Genomic DNA, 19,223 nt, shown 5'->3' with positions numbered 1-19,223 from the left:
CAATTTGTATACGAATTTATTACTTATGTTAAAAATATATACTAATTATTGATATTTCAACCTATTTTTAGATTATTTCGCCCCCCCCTCTAGTATGTTGGCCGATTAGGTGGAGTTGGGAGGGGGCGATGGTATCAATCCCGCCCCCCCCCTATACTTTCGAGTGGGGGGGGTCCAATTTATTTGTAAAAATCACAGCTTGCTAACAAAATCCATTAAATATCTGTTTCTAAAATTTGTTATTGATATTTTAACCAATCTTTATATTATGTCGTTCCCTGTTTGCCGATTGGTGGGGGGGGGGGGGGGGCGAATATCTCTACTGCCCTTCCCATCTAAACCCTTTGAGTGGGAGGGGGGCGGTCCGTTTTTATGGAGAAATCATAATTTGTGAACAAAATTAGTTGAATAAATATATAAATTTTATATTATGTCGCTCCCTTTCTGGTATTTTGGCCGATTCGGTGGGGTGGGGGGGCGATTGCATGTACTGCCCTCCCCACTCTAGCTCTCTGAGTGCTGGGGGGGGCGGTCCTATTTTTGTGGAGAATCATAGTTAGTGAACAAAATTAGTTTAATATCTTTATAATATATATGTGACCCATTATATATTATGTCGTACCACACTCTAATCTCAAATTGTATCATTATTAAATTTAAATGAAAAAGGGTTGTACCAGGTGGGAGGGGCGATACATGCAATCGCATTTCTCCCATCGGACAAATCAATACTTTTTCTTCTTGTATTATAATTAAGAATTTACAAAATTTAAAAAATCTGTCACTAATATAATTTATATATATACTATAAATTAAATTCTTATATCGAGTCGCCCCACCCCTATTCTTTAATGCCAAATGCAATCTTTAGCAGAAATTATTAAAGGAGCGAGGATTAATCATTTTCACTCTACCGCCCCTTTCCAGACAAAGTTTATGTAATTTTAACATGAATTTATCATAATTATTTTCAGAAAGACTTTGCATTGGAAACGTTAGAATTCAAACGAAATTGTTTAGTATAAGAGTCATGATTGAGATGAGTTCTAAACCCAGATAATCTTTTCCTAGTCGACTTTTCCCAACCTTTACTCAATCTGATATTTTTCTAGTTAAATAAATTTGGGACTTTTCTTGAATACTATTTATCGAATAATTGTTTTTTCGGCGGCGATCCTGAAAGCAAAAATCTAAATATGTGGGGTATCCTATCTTTTCAAGGAACAAATCGGTTTTGTTTGCAATGTATTATGGGCCTATAAATTCATATATTAGAATATTTTTTTAAGTACATTATTCGAAAGGTCCTTTTTTAATAGTATGAATAACTTTAACCCTAACCCTAGCCCTAACCCTAGCTTTAGGTCAGGAGAATGCGTTTCTGCAGTGAAGAATGCAAGAAAACGCGTTTAGCGTCGGGGCTTCGCCCCGAACTCCATTGATGAATAATGAGCTTTAGGTCAGGAGAATGCGTTTCAGCAATGAACAATGCAAGAAAACGCTTTTGGTGTCGGGGCTTTGCCCCGAACTCCATTGATGAATAAAGAGCTGTGCTTGTCAGGAGAATGCGTTTCTGTAATGATCAATGCAAGAAAATGCTTTTGGCGTCGGGGCTTTGCCCCGAACTCCATTGATGAATAATGAGCTGTAGATGTCAGGAGAATGCGTTTCTGCAGTGAAGAATGCAAGAAAACGCTTTTGGCATCGGGGCTTCGCCCTGAACTCCATTGATGAATAATGAGCTGTAGATGTAGAAGAATACGTTTCTGCACTGAAAAAAGCAAGAAAACGCTTTTGTCGTCGGGTCTTTGCCCCGAACCCCACAAGAGAACCTTATAGCGCTGCCCCAGTTGTTTTGTTTTTCGCCGAAGGTTTAGAAATGCTGTATATATATATATAGGGTTATGTATGTATGTATATATTTATGTATGTATGTATGTATGTGTGTGTGTGTGTGTGTGCTGTACGCAGCACGTTTATGCATAGGGTTAGGGTTTACTGGGCATTAGGGTTAGGGCTTAGAAAAAAATCGCCCCCCCCCACTCCAAAGTTCTGGATCCGCTAGTGTCAAAAGCTGACAAAGCGGTTGTCCGCAGGTGGTCTGTTACGGGGAACCGAAGATGCATTTGCTCCATTTTGGGAATACACTGTCTAGACTGTATTACAAAGAACTGTTCTGTTTGATGTCGGGGATGGACAGTATAGAAGCACTCTTCGACAACTGCTCTGGGTGAAACAATTATCCCGTATACGAGACGACTGCATGCTAAAGGCGATTTTCTTTATTGAGCTGAAATAAGAACTGAGTAACATTGTTTAACGCACTAGACATGCCATGCATATATACTATGCAATGCCAGAAGTTGATCAACAGCAGCACAGCATGCTGGGAAGATTAGTGAATGTCACATCTGCTGGCTTATTATGGAAAGGTGAAAAAGGCGTAGAGCCCCTGGAAAATGTGAATGTTTTATTCTAGTAATAAAACAACGGGCATTATTGCTTTGAATAAACCAATTTAGTTCATTATACTTTAAGATCTTTTTTAATGCTTAAACACTATGCAATCTAAAGATCATGCGAAGCTATTGTAATGTACTAGTTTAGAGAGTAGGTTAGTTTTGTTAGTTAAATATATTGTGTATAGTTTTAGCGACGGTAAAAGTAATGACGTAGTAAGACAGACTAATGACGTAGGAGACGTGGCTAATGTTAAAGTAATAATTGCACAACATGAAGTCAGATTAGATTAGCCCACAACATTATTTTGGCGACCCCGACGCCAGAACGAACGCCACGCCATTATTGGGACGACCCAGTGAAGGGATCGAAGAACGCCAGAACATTGCCTGAAGTGTTCGTGGAACATTGAGAAGCCGAAAGTTTTACTTCGCTGTCAAGTAAGTCATTCGTCGTGAAGACGGCCTACAATATTTTGAGCGGCGCTCGTTATTAACTTTGCAAGGTCATCGAAGTTGACCGTTAGAATCACTTTGTCAGTTTGAAAGTGATGTATAGAAGACGTCATTCTTCTAAAGTACTAGTCTAGATCCACTAGATCTACACACGAGTGATGGTATACCCTACTACCACACTGCGTGATCGTCTGTTCAACCTGTAAGGTTGCGTATTTTGTTCATTGGAGAGAGAGTTGGACTTAGCAATTTTTTTTGTATCTCTCTTGAGTGAGACAGCACCACTAGCTTGTCTCAGTATTGACTTTTGCATACTGTTGTTCCTGACCTGAAGATAACATTGAGTGAAAGTGAAACATTGAGCTGTTATTTGGAACTTCATCTTTGTCGCCGTCAAGATTGTTTTGAGTCGTCGCAGACTACATTTTCGTTGTATACATCACCACATCCGTGAGCTTGTTTTCATCGGGGACTGAGCAGCACCAGAGACATTATCGTCGAAGTATTTGTGAATTATTATTATCGTCGTCATCATTGAATCAGACGCCGTAGAAGGGATTCGTCGTAGAGGACATTGAACTGTAACTGCCAGATTGACTACACTCTTACCACTTTAGAACTTATTCATCGAAGAGGAACCTGAGCCGTTACTGCCTGCCTTGAGTAACTGTGGAACCGGAAGTTCGACTGAATCGATATCGTCACCTTCTGTGAACATTACACCTGTGTGTTTGGTGATTGCAACACTTTGCCAGGAGTTTATTTTTCTTTGCCAAAAGTTTATTTTTCCTTCTATTAGTGTGTTTAAAATAGATTCTATAGGACTCGCAGTGGCCACTTGCTAGTTTATTGCTACCAGGTTAAATCAGGGTGAACCGGGAGTGTTCTTAAAATTGGGTATTTACTAGCAAGGAGCCCACGTATACGTATAGTTGTAAACTTGTCTTGTATGTTAAAGTGAATCATTTTTTTTTTAAAGTCTCGTACCGTTTCAAAACTATTGTATCACTTTTGTCTCTAATCTTTCTATCAGACGAAGGTCTCATCTCTCATAGATGTATTTGGTGTATATATTTATTTCTTTATTCAATTAATTTTGTGTGTGTGTGATAATCTTACGTATTGATAAAGTAGGCTACATTTATTTAGTTTTATCTAGTAGTAATCTAGATCTAAGGTGAGTCTAGACAATTAGCAGTATACTATTGTCTATGTTAAACTAAGTACCCTTGTCATATATAGAAATAGTGTTGTTGTCTAAGATTATAATAGTAACATAATGGCTACAGATCCAGGAGATGATATGGAGACTTTTCGCCAGCAAATTATTGCTGAGGCTAGACAATTAGAACTTAAAGGGAAGGACCTAACTGGCTATGTACAGCAAATGGTAACAATAGAGAGAGAGAGAATAGACAAGATAAGGGAGAAAGAAAAAGATAGAGAAGCACAATTAATAAAAGAAGAAGCAGATAGAAAATTACAGTATGATTTAGAGAAATTGAGGTTAGATGCTGAATTGAAAAAACAAAACACAAATGATAGACCTACTGTTCAGAGTGAAAACATAAACAATAGTAATAGTACAAGTAATGGTAATAACATGAATGAAAATAGGGATAATCAAAGTACTAATCATTGGCTGAAAAAGAAACTGCAGCCCTTTCAAGAAGATAAAGACAGTATTTCAGACTATTTAAAGCGTTTTGAGATCAAAATGAGCAGTTGTAACATAAGAGAAAATGAATGGTCTCAAATCTTAGTTAATGCTTGACCTTGAACAAAAACAAAATTTGTCAGAACCATGATCATACCATTCAGAATAGTTATGATATATTAAAGAAAGAGCTTCTTAATGCCTATGGTCATAATGCCAGTACATTTAGTAAAAAATATTTTGAAAATTTTCCTAGTAGTCAGATAGATCCTCAAACAACAGTAAATCTTGAAAAAGATTATTTCAGTAAATGGATGTCATTTGAGCAAATTGATCAAAGCTATGAAGGACTTGGGTTAGGGTTAGGGTTAGGTTAACATCTGTGGCTAATGTTAAAGTAATAATTGCACAACATGAAGTCAGATTAGATTAGCCCACAACACTATCCACTCTACATTTGAAAAGTTACTTGAAATCCCCAGACTAAAGGTAAATAAAAATGGAGAAACATATGTCAGAAACATAAACATCTCTTTACGATCATAAAGATTCATCTATTAACAAAGAAACTAGTTGAAATCCCCAGACTAAAATTAAATAAAAATGGAGAAACATATGTCTGAAACATAAACATCTCTTTACGATCATAAAGATTCATCTATTAACAAAGAAACTATTGCCTAAGATGACTGCTACTTAGTGAAAGTAGATTTCTTTATTACAAAGCTTGTATCAAAGGTTTGATTCTGATCAATTCTACAAAATTTTCCAAATAAATTTGTTATCGTTGGTTGAGGATGATTAATACAAACTAGCACGAGCTGTAGGCAATGTTTAGTAGTGTCTAGAATTATTGGACGCCATCTTGACATTATTAGATCTTCTCAAAGAAACCCGTTTTTTTTTTCTTGTTGTTATATTTAATTCTTTTTTTTTTCTCATATAAAATTGTAGAATATGGATATTTGGATTTAAATAACAAAATTTAATTTATTGTAAATATTTCTAACCCAAATTTTCTTTTCATAACTATTCACCAGCTTCTTATGTTGTCTTTTTGTCAGATCTCACATGGATATGTGGCTTAGTGGCTAAAGCGTTTGTCTCGCAAACAAATCTCAGTCTTGGGGTTTCGGGTACGAATCCTGTTCGGGTAGAGTGGTATTTCTAAAAATTAAATTAAAAGTCTTAATTCATAAATAATGATATTAAAAAGTTTCTTTCTTAATAAAAATAGAAAAGTAATTTAATAAAATATAAAGTTCTAACAAATAAATAGTAGAGAGTGATAGATGATTGCAAAGTAAGGTGCGCATGGTGCGAAAGAGAGTGACAGAAATAGCTGAGTGAGGGTGAGAGTAACGGTGCGAAAGAGAGTGACAGATGATCGCAGTGCGCGCAGGGTGAAAGTGAGCACGGTGCGAAAGTGAGTTACAGAAATAGCAGGGCGAGGTGCGCACGGTGCGAAAGAGAGTGAGAGTGAGCACGGTGCGAAAGAGAGTGAAAGTGAGCACGGTGCGAAAGAGAGTGAGGGTGTGCACGGTGCGAAAGAGACTGACAGAGGTAGCAGGGCAAGGTGCGCACGGTGCTAAAGAGAGTGAGGGTGTGCACGGTGCGTAAGAGACTGACAGAGGTAGCAGGGCAAGGTGCGCACGGTGCTAAAGAGAGTGAGGGTGTGCATGGTGCGCGCAGAGTGAGGGTGTGCACGGTGCGAAAGAGAGTAACGATGCGAAAGAGAGTGACAGAGATAGCAGGGCGAGGTGAGCACGGTGCGAAAGAGAGTGACAGATGATCGCGCAGGGTGAAAGTGAGCACGGTACGAAAATGAACAGATGATCGCAGTGCGCGCAGGGTGAAAGTGAGAACGGTACGAATATGAGTTACAGAAATAGCAGGGCGAGGTGCGCAAGGTGCGAAACACAGTGAGAGTGTGCACGGTGCGTGACTGACAGAGGTAGCAGGGCAAGATGCGCACAGTGCTAATGAGAGTGAGGGTGTGCACGGTGCGTAAGAGACTGACAGAGGTAGCAGGGCAAGGTGCGCACGGTGCTAAAGAGAGTGAGGGTGTGCATGGTGCGCGCAGAGTGAGGGTGTGCACGGTGCGAAAGAGAGTAACGGTGCGAAAGAGAGTGACAGAGATAGCAGGGTGAGGTGCGCACGGTGCGAAAGAGAGTGACAGATGATCGCAGTGCGCGCAGGGTGAAAGTGAGCACGGTGCGAAAGTGAGTTACAGAAATAGCAGGGCGAGGTGAGCACGATGCGAAAGAGAGTGAGGGTGTGCACGGTGTGAAAGACAGTGAGGGTGAGCACGGTGCGAAAGAGAGTGACAGATGATCGCAGTGCGCGCAGGGTGAAAGTGAGCACGGTACGAAAGTGAGTTACAGATGATCGCAGTGCGCGCAGGGTGAAAGTGAATATGAGTTACAGAAATAGCAGGGCGAGGTGCGCAAGGTGCGAAACACAATGAGGGTGTGCACGGTGCGTAAGAGACTGACAGAGGTAGCAGGGCAAGGTGCGCACGGTGCTAAAGAGAGTGAGGGTGTGCACGGTGCGAAAGACAGGGCGATGTGCGCACATTGCGAAAGAGAGTGAGGGTGTGCACGGTGCGCGCAGAGTGAGGGTGTGCACGGTGCGAAAGAGAGTGACAGAGATAGCAGGGCGAAGTGTGCACGGTGCAAAAGAGAGTGAGGGTGTGCATGGTGCGTAAGAGACTGACAGAGGTAGCAGGGCAAGGTGCGCACGGTGCTAAAGAGAGTGAGGGTGTGCACGGTGCGTAAGAGACTGACAGAGGTAGCGAGGCAAGGTGCGCACGGTGCTAAAGAGAGTGAGGGTGTGCATGGTGCGCGAGGAGTGAGGGTGTGCACGGTGCGAAAGAGAGTAACGGTGCGAAAGAGAGTGACAGAGATAGCAGGGCGAGGTGCGCACGGTGCGAAAGAGAGTGAGATTGAGCACGTAACAGATGATCGCAGTGCGCACAGGGTGAAAGTGAGCACGGTGCGAAAGTGAGTTACAAAAATAGCAGGGCGAGGTGCGCACGGTGCGAAAGAGTGTGAGAGTGAGCACGGTGCAAAAGAGAGTGACAGATGATCGCAATGCGCGCAGGGTGAAAGTGAGCACGGTGCGAAAGTGAGTTACAGAAATAGCAAGGCGAGGTGCGCACGGTGCAAAAGAGAGTGAGAGTGAGCACGGTGCAAAAGAGAGTGACAGATGATCGCAATGCGCGCAGGGTGAAAGTGAGCACGGTGCGAAAGTGAGTTACAGAAATAGCAGGGCGAGGTGCGCAAGGTGCGAAATAGAGTGAGGGTGTGCACGGTGCGTAAGAGACTGACAGAGGTAGCAGGGCAAGGTGCGCACGGTGCTAAAGAGAGTGAGGGTGTGCACAGTGCGAAAAAGAGTAACAATGCGAAAGAGAGTGACAGAAATAGCAGGGCGAGGTGCGCACGGTGCAAAAGAGAGTGAAAGTGAGCACGGTGCAAAAGAGAGTGACAGATGATCGCAGTGCGCGCAGGGTGAAAGTGAGCACGGTGCGAAAGTGAGTTACAGAAATAGCAGGGCGAGGTGCGCACGGTGCGAAAGAGAGTGAGAGTGAGCACGGTGCGAAAGAGAGTGAAAGTGAGCACGGTGCGAAAGAGAGTGAGGGTGTGCACGGTGCGAAAGAGACTGACAGAGGTAGCAGGGCAAGGTGCGCACGGTGCTAAAGAGAGTGAGGGTGTGCACGGTGCGTAAGAGACTGACAGAGGTAGCAGGGCAAGGTGCGCACGGTGCTAAAGAGAGTGAGGGTGTGCATGGTGCGCGCAGAGTGAGGATGTGCACGGTGCGAAAGAGAGTAACGGTGCGAAAGAGAGTGACAGAGATAGCAGGGCGAGGTGAGCACGGTGCGAAAGAGAGTGACAGATGATCGCAGTGCGCGCAGGGTGAAAGTGAGCACGGTACGAAAATGAACAGATGATCGCAGTGCGCGCAGGGTGAAAGTGAGAACGGTACGAATATGAGTTACAGAAATAGCAGGGCGAGGTGCGCAAGGTGCGAAACACAGTGAGGGTGTGCACGGTGCGTGAGAGACTGACAGAGGTAGCAGGGCAAGATGCGCACAGTGCTAATGAGAGTGAGGGTGTGCACGGTGCGTAAGAGACTGACAGAGGTAGCAGGGCAAGGTGCGCACGGTGCTAAAGAGAGTGAGGGTGTGCACGGTGCGAAAGAGAGTAACGGTGCGAAAGAGAGTGACAGAGATAGCAGGGCGAGGTGCGCACGGTGCGAAAGAGAGTGAAAGTGAGAACGGTGTGAAAGTGAGTTACAGAAATAGCAGGGCGAGGTGAGCACGATGCGAAAGAGAGTGAGGGTGTGCACGGTGCGAAAGACAGTGAGGGTGAGCACGGTGCGAAAGAGAGTGACAGATGATCGCAGTGCGCGCAGGGTGAAAGTGAGCACGGTACGAAAGTGAGTTACAGATGATCGCAGTGCGCGCAGGGTGAAAGTGAATATGAGTTACAGAAATAGCAGGGCGAGGTGCGCAAGGTGCGAAACACAATGAGGGTGTGCACGGTGCGTAAGAGACTGACAGAGGTAGCAGGGCAAGGTGCGCACGGTGCTAAAGAGAGTGAGGGTGTGCACGGTGCGAAAGACAGTGCGATGTGCGCACATTGCGAAAGAGAGTGAGGGTGTGCACGGTGCGCGCAGAGTGAGGGTGTGCACGTTGCGAAAGAGAGTGACAGAGATAGCAGGGCGAAGTGTGCACGGTGCAAAAGAGAGTGAGGGTGTGCATGGTGCGTAAGAGACTGACAGAGGTAGCAGGGCAAGGTGCGCACGGTGCTAAAGAGAGTGAGGGTGTGCACGGTGCGTAAGAGACTGACAGAGGTAGCGAGGCAAGGTGCGCACGGTGCTAAAGAGAGTGAGGGTGTGCATGGTGCGCGAGGAGTGAGGGTGTGCACGGTGCGAAAGAGAGTAACGGTGCGAAAGAGAGTGACAGAGATAGCAGGGCGAGGTGCGCACGGTGCGAAAGAGAGTGAGATTGAGCACGTAACAGATGATCGCAGTGCGCACAGGGTGAAAGTGAGCACGGTGCGAAAGTGAGTTACAGAAATAGCAGGGCGAGGTGCGCACGGTGCGAAAGAGTGTGAGAGTGAGCACGGTGCAAAAGAGAGTGACAGATGATCGCAATGCGCGCAGGGTGAAAGTGAGCACGGTGCGAAAGTGAGTTACAGAAATAGCAAGGCGAGGTGCGCACGGTGCAAAAGAGAGTGAGAGTGAGCACGGTGCAAAAGAGAGTGACAGATGATCGCAATGCGCGCAGGGTGAAAGTGAGCACGGTGCGAAAGTGAGTTACAGAAATAGCAGGGCGAGGTGCGCAAGGTGCGAAATAGAGTGAGGGTGTGCACGGTGCGTAAGAGACTGACAGAGGTAGCAGGGCAAGGTGCGCACGGTGCTAAAGAGAGTGAGGGTGTGCACAGTGCGAAAAAGAGTAACAATGCGAAAGAGAGTGACAGAAATAGCAGGGCGAGGTGCGCACGGTGCAAAAGAGAGTGAAAGTGAGCACGGTGCAAAAGAGAGTGACAGATGATCGCAGTGCGCGCAGGGTGAAAGTGAGCACGGTGCGAAAGTGAGTTACAGAAATAGCAGGGCGAGGTGCGCACGGTGCGAAAGAGAGTGAGAGTGAGCACGGTGCGAAAGAGAGTGACAGATGATCGCAGTGCGCGCAGGGTGAAAGTGAGCACGGTGCGAAAGTGAGTTACAGAAATAGCAGGGCGAGGTGCGCTTGGTGCGAAAGAGAGTGAGGGTGTGCACGGTGCGCGCAGAGTGAGGGTGTGCACGGTGCGAAAGAGAGTGACAGAGATAGCAGGGCGAGGTGCGCACGGTGCAAAAGAGAGTGACAGATGATCGCAGTGCGCGCAGGGTGAAAGTGAGCACGGTACGAAAGTGAGTTACAGAAATAGCAGGGCGAGGTGAGCACGGTGCGAAAGAGAGTGAGGGTGTGCACGGTGCGCGCAGAGTGAGGGTGTGCACGGTGCGAAAGAGAGTGACAGAGATAGCAGGGCGAGGTGCGCACGGTGCGAAAGAGAGTGAGAGTGAGCACGGTGCGAAAGAGAGTGACAGATGATCGCAGTGCGCGCAGGGTGAAAGTGAGCACGGTGCGAAAGTGAGTTACAGAAATAGCAGGGCGAGGTGCGCACGGTGCGAAAGAGAGTGAGAGTGAGCACGGTGCGAAAGAGAGTGACAGATGATCGCAGTGCGCGCAGGGTGAAAGTGAGCACGGTGCGAAAGTGAGTTACAGAAATAGCAAGGCGAGGTGCGCACGGTGCGAAAGAGAGTGAGGGTGTGCACGGTGCGCGCAGAGTGAGGGTGTGCACGGTGCGAAAGAGAGTGACAGAGATAGCAGGGCGAGGTGCGCACGGTGCGAAAGAGAGTGACAGATGATTGCAGTGCGCGCAGGGTGAAAGTGAGCACGGTACGAAAGTGAGTTACAGAAATAGCAGGGCTAGGTGAGCACGGTGCGAAAGAGAGTGAGGGTGTGCACGGTGCGAAAGACAGTGAGGGTGTGCACGAAGCGAAAGTGAGTCAGGGTGTGCACGGTGCGACAGATGATCGCAGTGCGCGCAGGGTGAAAGTGAGCACGGTACGAAAGTGAGTTACAGAAATAGCAGGGCGAGGTGCGCACAGTGCGAAAGAGAGTGAGGGTGTGCACGGTGCGCGCAGAGTGAGAGTGTGCACGGTGCGAAAGAGAGTGACAGAGATAGCAGGGCGAGGTGCGCACGGTGCGAAAGAGAGTGAGAGTGAGCACGGTGCGAAAGAGAGTGACAGATGATCGCAGTGCGCGCAGGGTGAAAGTGAGCACGGTACGAAAGTGAGTTACAGATGATCGCAGTTCGCGCAGGGTGAAAGTGAGCACGGTACGAAAGTGAGTTACAGAAATAGCAGGGCGAGGTGAGCACGGTGCGAAAGAGAGTGAGGGTGTGCACGGTGCGAAAGACAGTGAGGGTGTGCACGAAGCGAAAGTGAGTCAGGGTGTGCACGGTGCGACAGATGATCGCAGTGCGCGCAGGGTGAAAGTGAGCACGATGCGAAAGTGAGTTACAGAAATAGCAGGGCGAGGTGCGTACGGTGCGAAAGAGAGTGAGGGTGTGCACGGTGCGCGCAGAGTGAGGGTGTGCACGGTGCGAAAGAGAGTGAGAGTGAGCACGGTGCGAAAGAGAGTGACAGATGATCGCAGTGCGCGCAGGGTGAAAGTGAGCACGGTACGAAAGTGAGTTACAGATGATCGCAGTGCGCGCAGGGTGAAAGTGAGCACGGTGCGAAAGTGAGTTACAGAAATAGCAGGGCGAGGTGCGCACGGTGCGAAAGAGAGTGAGAGTGAGCACGGTGCGAAAGAGAGTGAAAGTGAGCACGGTGCGAAAGAGAGTGAGGGTGTGCACGGTGCGAAAGAGACTGACAGAGGTAGCAGGGCAAGGTGCGCACGGTGCTAAAGAGAGTGAGGGTGTGCACGGTGCGTAAGAGACTGACAGAGGTAGCAGGGCAAGGTGCGCACGGTGCTAAAGAGAGTGAGGGTGTGCATGGTGCGCGCAGAGTGAGGGTGTGCACGGTGCGAAAGAGAGTAACGATGCGAAAGAGAGTGACAGAGATAGCAGGGCGAGGTGAGCACGGTGCGAAAGAGAGTGACAGATGATCGCGCAGGGTGAAAGTGAGCACGGTACGAAAATGAACAGATGATCGCAGTGCGCGCAGGGTGAAAGTGAGAACGGTACGAATATGAGTTACAGAAATAGCAGGGCGAGGTGCGCAAGGTGCGAAACACAGTGAGAGTGTGCACGGTGCGTGACTGACAGAGGTAGCAGGGCAAGATGCGCACAGTGCTAATGAGAGTGAGGGTGTGCACGGTGCGTAAGAGACTGACAGAGGTAGCAGGGCAAGGTGCGCACGGTGCTAAAGAGAGTGAGGGTGTGCATGGTGCGCGCAGAGTGAGGGTGTGCACGGTGCGAAAGAGAGTAACGGTGCGAAAGAGAGTGACAGAGATAGCAGGGTGAGGTGCGCACGGTGCGAAAGAGAGTGACAGATGATCGCAGTGCGCGCAGGGTGAAAGTGAGCACGGTGCGAAAGTGAGTTACAGAAATAGCAGGGCGAGGTGAGCACGATGCGAAAGAGAGTGAGGGTGTGCACGGTGTGAAAGACAGTGAGGGTGAGCACGGTGCGAAAGAGAGTGACAGATGATCGCAGTGCGCGCAGGGTGAAAGTGAGCACGGTACGAAAGTGAGTTACAGATGATCGCAGTGCGCGCAGGGTGAAAGTGAATATGAGTTACAGAAATAGCAGGGCGAGGTGCGCAAGGTGCGAAACACAATGAGGGTGTGCACGGTGCGTAAGAGACTGACAGAGGTAGCAGGGCAAGGTGCGCACGGTGCTAAAGAGAGTGAGGGTGTGCACGGTGCGAAAGACAGTGCGATGTGCGCACATTGCGAAAGAGAGTGAGGGTGTGCACGGTGCGCGCAGAGTGAGGGTGTGCACGGTGCGAAAGAGAGTGACAGAGATAGCAGGGCGAAGTGTGCACGGTGCAAAAGAGAGTGAGGGTGTGCATGGTGCGTAAGAGACTGACAGAGGTAGCAGGGCAAGGTGCGCACGGTGCTAAAGAGAGTGAGGGTGTGCACGGTGCGTAAGAGACTGACAGAGGTAGCGAGGCAAGGTGCGCACGGTGCTAAAGAGAGTGAGGGTGTGCATGGTGCGCGAGGAGTGAGGGTGTGCACGGTGCGAAAGAGAGTAACGGTGCGAAAGAGAGTGACAGAGATAGCAGGGCGAGGTGCGCACGGTGCGAAAGAGAGTGAGATTGAGCACGTAACAGATGATCGCAGTGCGCACAGGGTGAAAGTGAGCACGGTGCGAAAGTGAGTTACAAAAATAGCAGGGCGAGGTGCGCACGGTGCGAAAGAGTGTGAGAGTGAGCACGGTGCAAAAGAGAGTGACAGATGATCGCAATGCGCGCAGGGTGAAAGTGAGCACGGTGCGAAAGTGAGTTACAGAAATAGCAAGGCGAGGTGCGCACGGTGCAAAAGAGAGTGAGAGTGAGCACGGTGCAAAAGAGAGTGACAGATGATCGCAATGCGCGCAGGGTGAAAGTGAGCACGGTGCGAAAGTGAGTTACAGAAATAGCAGGGCGAGGTGCGCAAGGTGCGAAATAGAGTGAGGGTGTGCACGGTGCGTAAGAGACTGACAGAGGTAGCAGGGCAAGGTGCGCACGGTGCTAAAGAGAGTGAGGGTGTGCACAGTGCGAAAAAGAGTAACAATGCGAAAGAGAGTGACAGAAATAGCAGGGCGAGGTGCGCACGGTGCAAAAGAGAGTGAAAGTGAGCACGGTGCAAAAGAGAGTGACAGATGATCGCAGTGCGCGCAGGGTGAAAGTGAGCACGGTGCGAAAGTGAGTTACAGAAATAGCAGGGCGAGGTGCGCACGGTGCGAAAGAGAGTGAGAGTGAGCACGGTGCGAAAGAGAGTGAAAGTGAGCACGGTGCGAAAGAGAGTGAGGGTGTGCACGGTGCGAAAGAGACTGACAGAGGTAGCAGGGCAAGGTGCGCACGGTGCTAAAGAGAGTGAGGGTGTGCACGGTGCGTAAGAGACTGACAGAGGTAGCAGGGCAAGGTGCGCACGGTGCTAAAGAGAGTGAGGGTGTGCATGGTGCGCGCAGAGTGAGGGTGTGCACGGTGCGAAAGAGAGTAACGGTGCGAAAGAGAGTGACAGAGATAGCAGGGCGAGGTGAGCACGGTGCGAAAGAGAGTGACAGATGATCGCAGTGCGCGCAGGGTAAAAGTGAGCACGGTACGAAAATGAACAGATGATCGCAGTGCGCGCAGGGTGAAAGTGAGAACGGTACGAATATGAGTTACAGAAATAGCAGGGCGAGGTGCGCAAGGTGCGAAACACAGTGAGGGTGTGCACGGTGCGTGAGAGACTGACAGAGGTAGCAGGGCAAGATGCGCACAGTGCTAATGAGAGTGAGGGTGTGCACGGTGCGTAAGAGACTGACAGAGGTAGCAGGGCAAGGTGCGCACGGTGCTAAAGAGAGTGAGGGTGTGCATGGTGCGCGCAGAGTGAGGGTGTGCACGGTGCGAAAGAGAGTAACGGTGCGAAAGAGAGTGACAGAGATAGCAGGGCGAGGTGCGCACGGTGCGAAAGAGAGTGAAAGTGAGCACGGTGTGAAAGTGAGTTACAGAAATAGCAGGGCGAGGTGAGCACGATGCGAAAGAGAGTGAGGGTGTGCACGGTGCGAAAGACAGTGAGGGTGAGCACGGTGCGAAAGAGAGTGACAGATGATCGCAGTGCGCGCAGGGTGAAAGTGAGCACGGTACGAAAGTGAGTTACAGATGATCGCAGTGCGCGCAGGGTGAAAGTGAATATGAGTTACAGAAATAGCAGGGCGAGGTGCGCAAGGTGCGAAACACAATGAGGGTGTGCACGGTGCGTAAGAGACTGACAGAGGTAGCAGGGCAAGGTGCGCACGGTGCTAAAGAGAGTGAGGGTGTGCACGGTGCGAAAGACAGTGCGATGTGCGCACATTGCGAAAGAGAGTGAGGGTTTGCACGGTGCGCGCAGAGTGAGGGTGTGCACGTTGCGAAAGAGAGTGACAGAGATAGCAGGGCGAAGTGTGCACGGTGCAAAAGAGAGTGAGGGTGTGCATGGTGCGTAAGAGACTGACAGAGGTAGCAGGGCAAGGTGCGCACGGTGCTAAAGAGAGTGAGGGTGTGCACGGTGCGTAAGAGACTGACAGAGGTAGCGAGGCAAGGTGCGCACGGTGCTAAAGAGAGTGAGGGTGTGCATGGTGCGCGAGGAGTGAGGGTGTGCACGGTGCGAAAGAGAGTAACGGTGCGAAAGAGAGTGACAGAGATAGCAGGGCGAGGTGCGCACGGTGCGAAAGAGAGTGAGATTGAGCACGTAACAGATGATCGCAGTGCGCACAGGGTGAAAGTGAGCACGGTGCGAAAGTGAGTTACAGAAATAGCAGGGCGAGGTGCGCACGGTGCGAAAGAGTGTGAGAGTGAGCACGGTGCAAAAGAGAGTGACAGATGATCGCAATGCGCGCAGGGTGAAAGTGAGCACGGTGCGAAAGTGAGTTACAGAAATAGCAAGGCGAGGTGCGCACGGTGCAAAAGAGAGTGAGAGTGAGCACGGTGCAAAAGAGAGTGACAGATGATCGCAATGCGCGCAGGGTGAAAGTGAGCACGGTGCGAAAGTGAGTTACAGAAATAGCAGGGCGAGGTGCGCAAGGTGCGAAATAGAGTGAGGGTGTGCACGGTGCGTAAGAGACTGACAGAGGTAGCAGGGCAAGGTGCGCACGGTGCTAAAGAGAGTGAGGGTGTGCACAGTGCGAAAAAGAGTAACAATGCGAAAGAGAGTGACAGAAATAGCAGGGCGAGGTGCGCACGGTGCAAAAGAGAGTGAAAGTGAGCACGGTGCAAAAGAGAGTGACAGATGATCGCAGTGCGCGCAGGGTGAAAGTGAGCACGGTGCGAAAGTGAGTTACAGAAATAGCAGGGCGAGGTGCGCACGGTGCGAAAGAGAGTGAGAGTGAGCACGGTGCGAAAGAGAGTGACAGATGATCGCAGTGCGCGCAGGGTGAAAGTGAGCACGGTGCGAAAGTGAGTTACAGAAATAGCAGGGCGAGGTGCGCTTGGTGCGAAAGAGAGTGAGGGTGTGCACGGTGCGCGCAGAGTGAGGGTGTGCACGGTGCGAAAGAGAGTGACAGAGATAGCAGGGCGAGGTGCGCACGGTGCAAAAGAGAGTGACAGATGATCGCAGTGCGCGCAGGGTGAAAGTGAGCACGGTACGAAAGTGAGTTACAGAAATAGCAGGGCGAGGTGAGCACGGTGCGAAAGAGAGTGAGGGTGTGCACGGTGCGCGCAGAGTGAGGGTGTGCACGGTGCGAAAGAGAGTGACAGAGATAGCAGGGCGAGGTGCGCACGGTGCGAAAGAGAGTGAGAGTGAGCACGGTGCGAAAGAGAGTGACAGATGATCGCAGTGCGCGCAGGGTGAAAGTGAGCACGGTGCGAAAGTGAGTTACAGAAATAGCAGGGCGAGGTGCGCACGGTGCGAAAGAGAGTGAGAGTGAGCACGGTGCGAAAGAGAGTGACAGATGATCGCAGTGCGCGCAGGGTGAAAGTGAGCACGGTGCGAAAGTGAGTTACAGAAATAGCAAGGCGAGGTGCGCACGGTGCGAAAGAGAGTGAGGGTGTGCACGGTGCGCGCAGAGTGAGGGTGTGCACGGTGCGAAAGAGAGTGACAGAGATAGCAGGGCGAGGTGCGCACGGTGCGAAAGAGAGTGACAGATGATTGCAGTGCGCGCAGGGTGAAAGTGAGCACGGTACGAAAGTGAGTTACAGAAATAGCAGGGCTAGGTGAGCACGGTGCGAAAGAGAGTGAGGGTGTGCACGGTGCGAAAGACAGTGAGGGTGTGCACGAAGCGAAAGTGAGTCAGGGTGTGCACGGTGCGACAGATGATCGCAGTGCGCGCAGGGTGAAAGTGAGCACGGTACGAAAGTGAGTTACAGAAATAGCAGGGCGAGGTGCGCACAGTGCGAAAGAGAGTGAGGGTGTGCACGGTGCGCGCAGAGTGAGGGTGTGCACGGTGCGAAAGAGAGTGACAGAGATAGCAGGGCGAGGTGCGCACGGTGCGAAAGAGAGTGAGAGTGAGCACGGTGCGAAAGAGAGTGACAGATGATCGCAGTGCGCGCAGGGTGAAAGTGAGCACGGTACGAAAGTGAGTTACAGATGATCGCAGTTCGCGCAGGGTGAAAGTGAGCACGGTACGAAAGTGAGTTACAGAAATAGCAGGGCGAGGTGAGCACGGTGCGAAAGAGAGTGAGGGTGTGCACGGTGCGAAAGAAAGTGAGGGTGTGCACGAAGCGAAAGTGAGTCAGGGTGTGCACGGTGCGACAGATGATCGCAGTGCGCGCAGGGTGAAAGTGAGCACGATGCGAAAGTGAGTTACAGAAATAGCAGGGCGAGGTGCGTACGGTGCGAAAGAGAGTGAGGGTGTGCACGGTGCGCGCAGAGTGAGGGTGTGCACGGTGCGAAAGAGAGTGAGAGTGAGCACGGTGCGAAAGAGAGTGACAGATGATCGCAGTGCGCGCAGGGTGAAAGTGAGCACGGTACGAAAGTGAGTTACAGATGATCGCAGTGCGCGCAGGGTGAAAGTGAGAACGGTACGAATATGAGTTACAGAGATAGCAGGGCGAGGTGCGCACGGTGCGAAAGAGAGTGAGAGTGAGCACGGTGCGAAAGAGAGTGACAGATGATCGCAGTGCGCGCAGGGTGAAAGTGAGCACGGTGCGAAAGTGAGTTACAGAAATAGCAGGGCGAGGTGCGCACGGTGCGAAAGAGAGTGAGGGTGTGCATGGTGCGCGCAGAGTGAGGGTGTGCACGGTGCGAAAAAGAGTAACGGTGCGAAAGAGAGTGACAGAGATAGCAGGGCGAGGTGCGCACGGTGCGAAAGAGAGTGAGAGTGAGCACGGTGCAAAAGAGAGTGACAGATGATCGCAGTGCGCGCAGGGTGAAAGTGAGCACGGTGCGAAAGTGAGTTACAGAAATAGCAGGGCGAGGTGCGCACGGTGCGAAAGAGAGTGAGAGTGAGCACGGTGCGAAAGAGAGTGACAGATGATCGCAGTGCGCGCAGGGTGAAAGTGAGCACGGTGCGAAAGTGAGTGAGGGTGTGCACGGTGCGCGCAGAGTGAGGGTGTGCACGGTGCGAAAGAGAGTGACAGAGATAGCAGGGCGAGGTGCGCACGGTGCGAAAGAGAGTGACAGATGATCGCAGTGCGCGCAGGGTGAAAGTGAGCACGGTACGAAAGTGAGTTACAGATGATCGCAGTTCGCGCAGGGTGAAAGTGAGCACGGTACGAAAGTGAGTTACAGAAATAGCAGGGCGAGGTGAGCACGGTGCGAAAGAGAGTGAGGGTGTGCACGGTGCGAAAGACAGTGAGGGTGTGCACGAAGCGAAAGTGAGTCAGGGTGTGCACGGTGCGACAGATGATCGCAGTGCGCGCAGGGTGAAAGTGAGCACGGTGCGAAAGTGAGTTACAGAAATAGCAGGGCGAGGTGCGTACGGTGCGAAAGAGAGTGAGGGTGTGCACGGTGCGCGCAGAGTGAGGGTGTGCACGGTGCGAAAGAGAGTGAGAGTGAGCACGGTGCGAAAGAGAGTGACAGATGATCGCAGTGCGCGCAGGGTGAAAGTGAGCACGGTACGAAAGTGAGTTACAGATGATCGCAGTGCGCGCAGGGTGAAAGTGAGAACGGTACGAATATGAGTTACAGAGATAGCAGGGCGAGGTGCGCACGGTGCGAAAGAGAGTGAGAGTGAGCACGGTGCGAAAGAGAGTGACAGATGATCGCAGTGCGCGCAGGGTGAAAGTGAGCACGGTGCGAAAGTGAGTTACAGAAATAGCAAGGCGAGGTGCGCACGGTGCGAAAGAGAGTGAGGGTGTGCATGGTGCGCGCAGAGTGAGGGTGTGCACGGTGCGAAAGAGAGTGACAGAGATAGCAGGGCGAGGTGCGCACGGTGCAAAAGAGAGTGACAGATGATCGCAGTGCGCGCAGGGTGAAAGTGAGCACGGTACGAAAGTGAGTTACAGAAATAGCAGGGCGAGGTGAGCACGGTGCGAAAGAGAGTGAGGGTGTGCACGG

The 19,223-nt window shown here is 50.1% G+C and overlaps 1 protein-coding gene across 1 annotated transcript in view; it reads left to right on the top strand.

Moving 5' to 3' along the window:
- Positions 1 to 2,750: 2,750 nt before the first annotated feature.
- The window catches only part of LOC106054671 (methionine adenosyltransferase 2 subunit beta-like), an 82,746-nt gene continuing 66,273 nt past the window's right edge, over positions 2,751 to 19,223 (top strand). The window contains exon 1 of the mRNA XM_056037727.1: positions 2,751 to 2,900. The gene's annotated coding sequence lies outside the window, so the exon portion shown is untranslated. The remainder of the gene's footprint in view (positions 2,901 to 19,223) is intronic.

This window comes from Biomphalaria glabrata, chromosome 8 (genome assembly GCF_947242115.1).
Source record: "Biomphalaria glabrata chromosome 8, xgBioGlab47.1, whole genome shotgun sequence".
Lineage (NCBI taxonomy): Eukaryota > Metazoa > Mollusca > Gastropoda > Planorbidae > Biomphalaria > Biomphalaria glabrata.
Note: the sequence above shows the minus strand (reverse complement) of the source record. Positions and strands in the feature narration are given on the sequence as shown.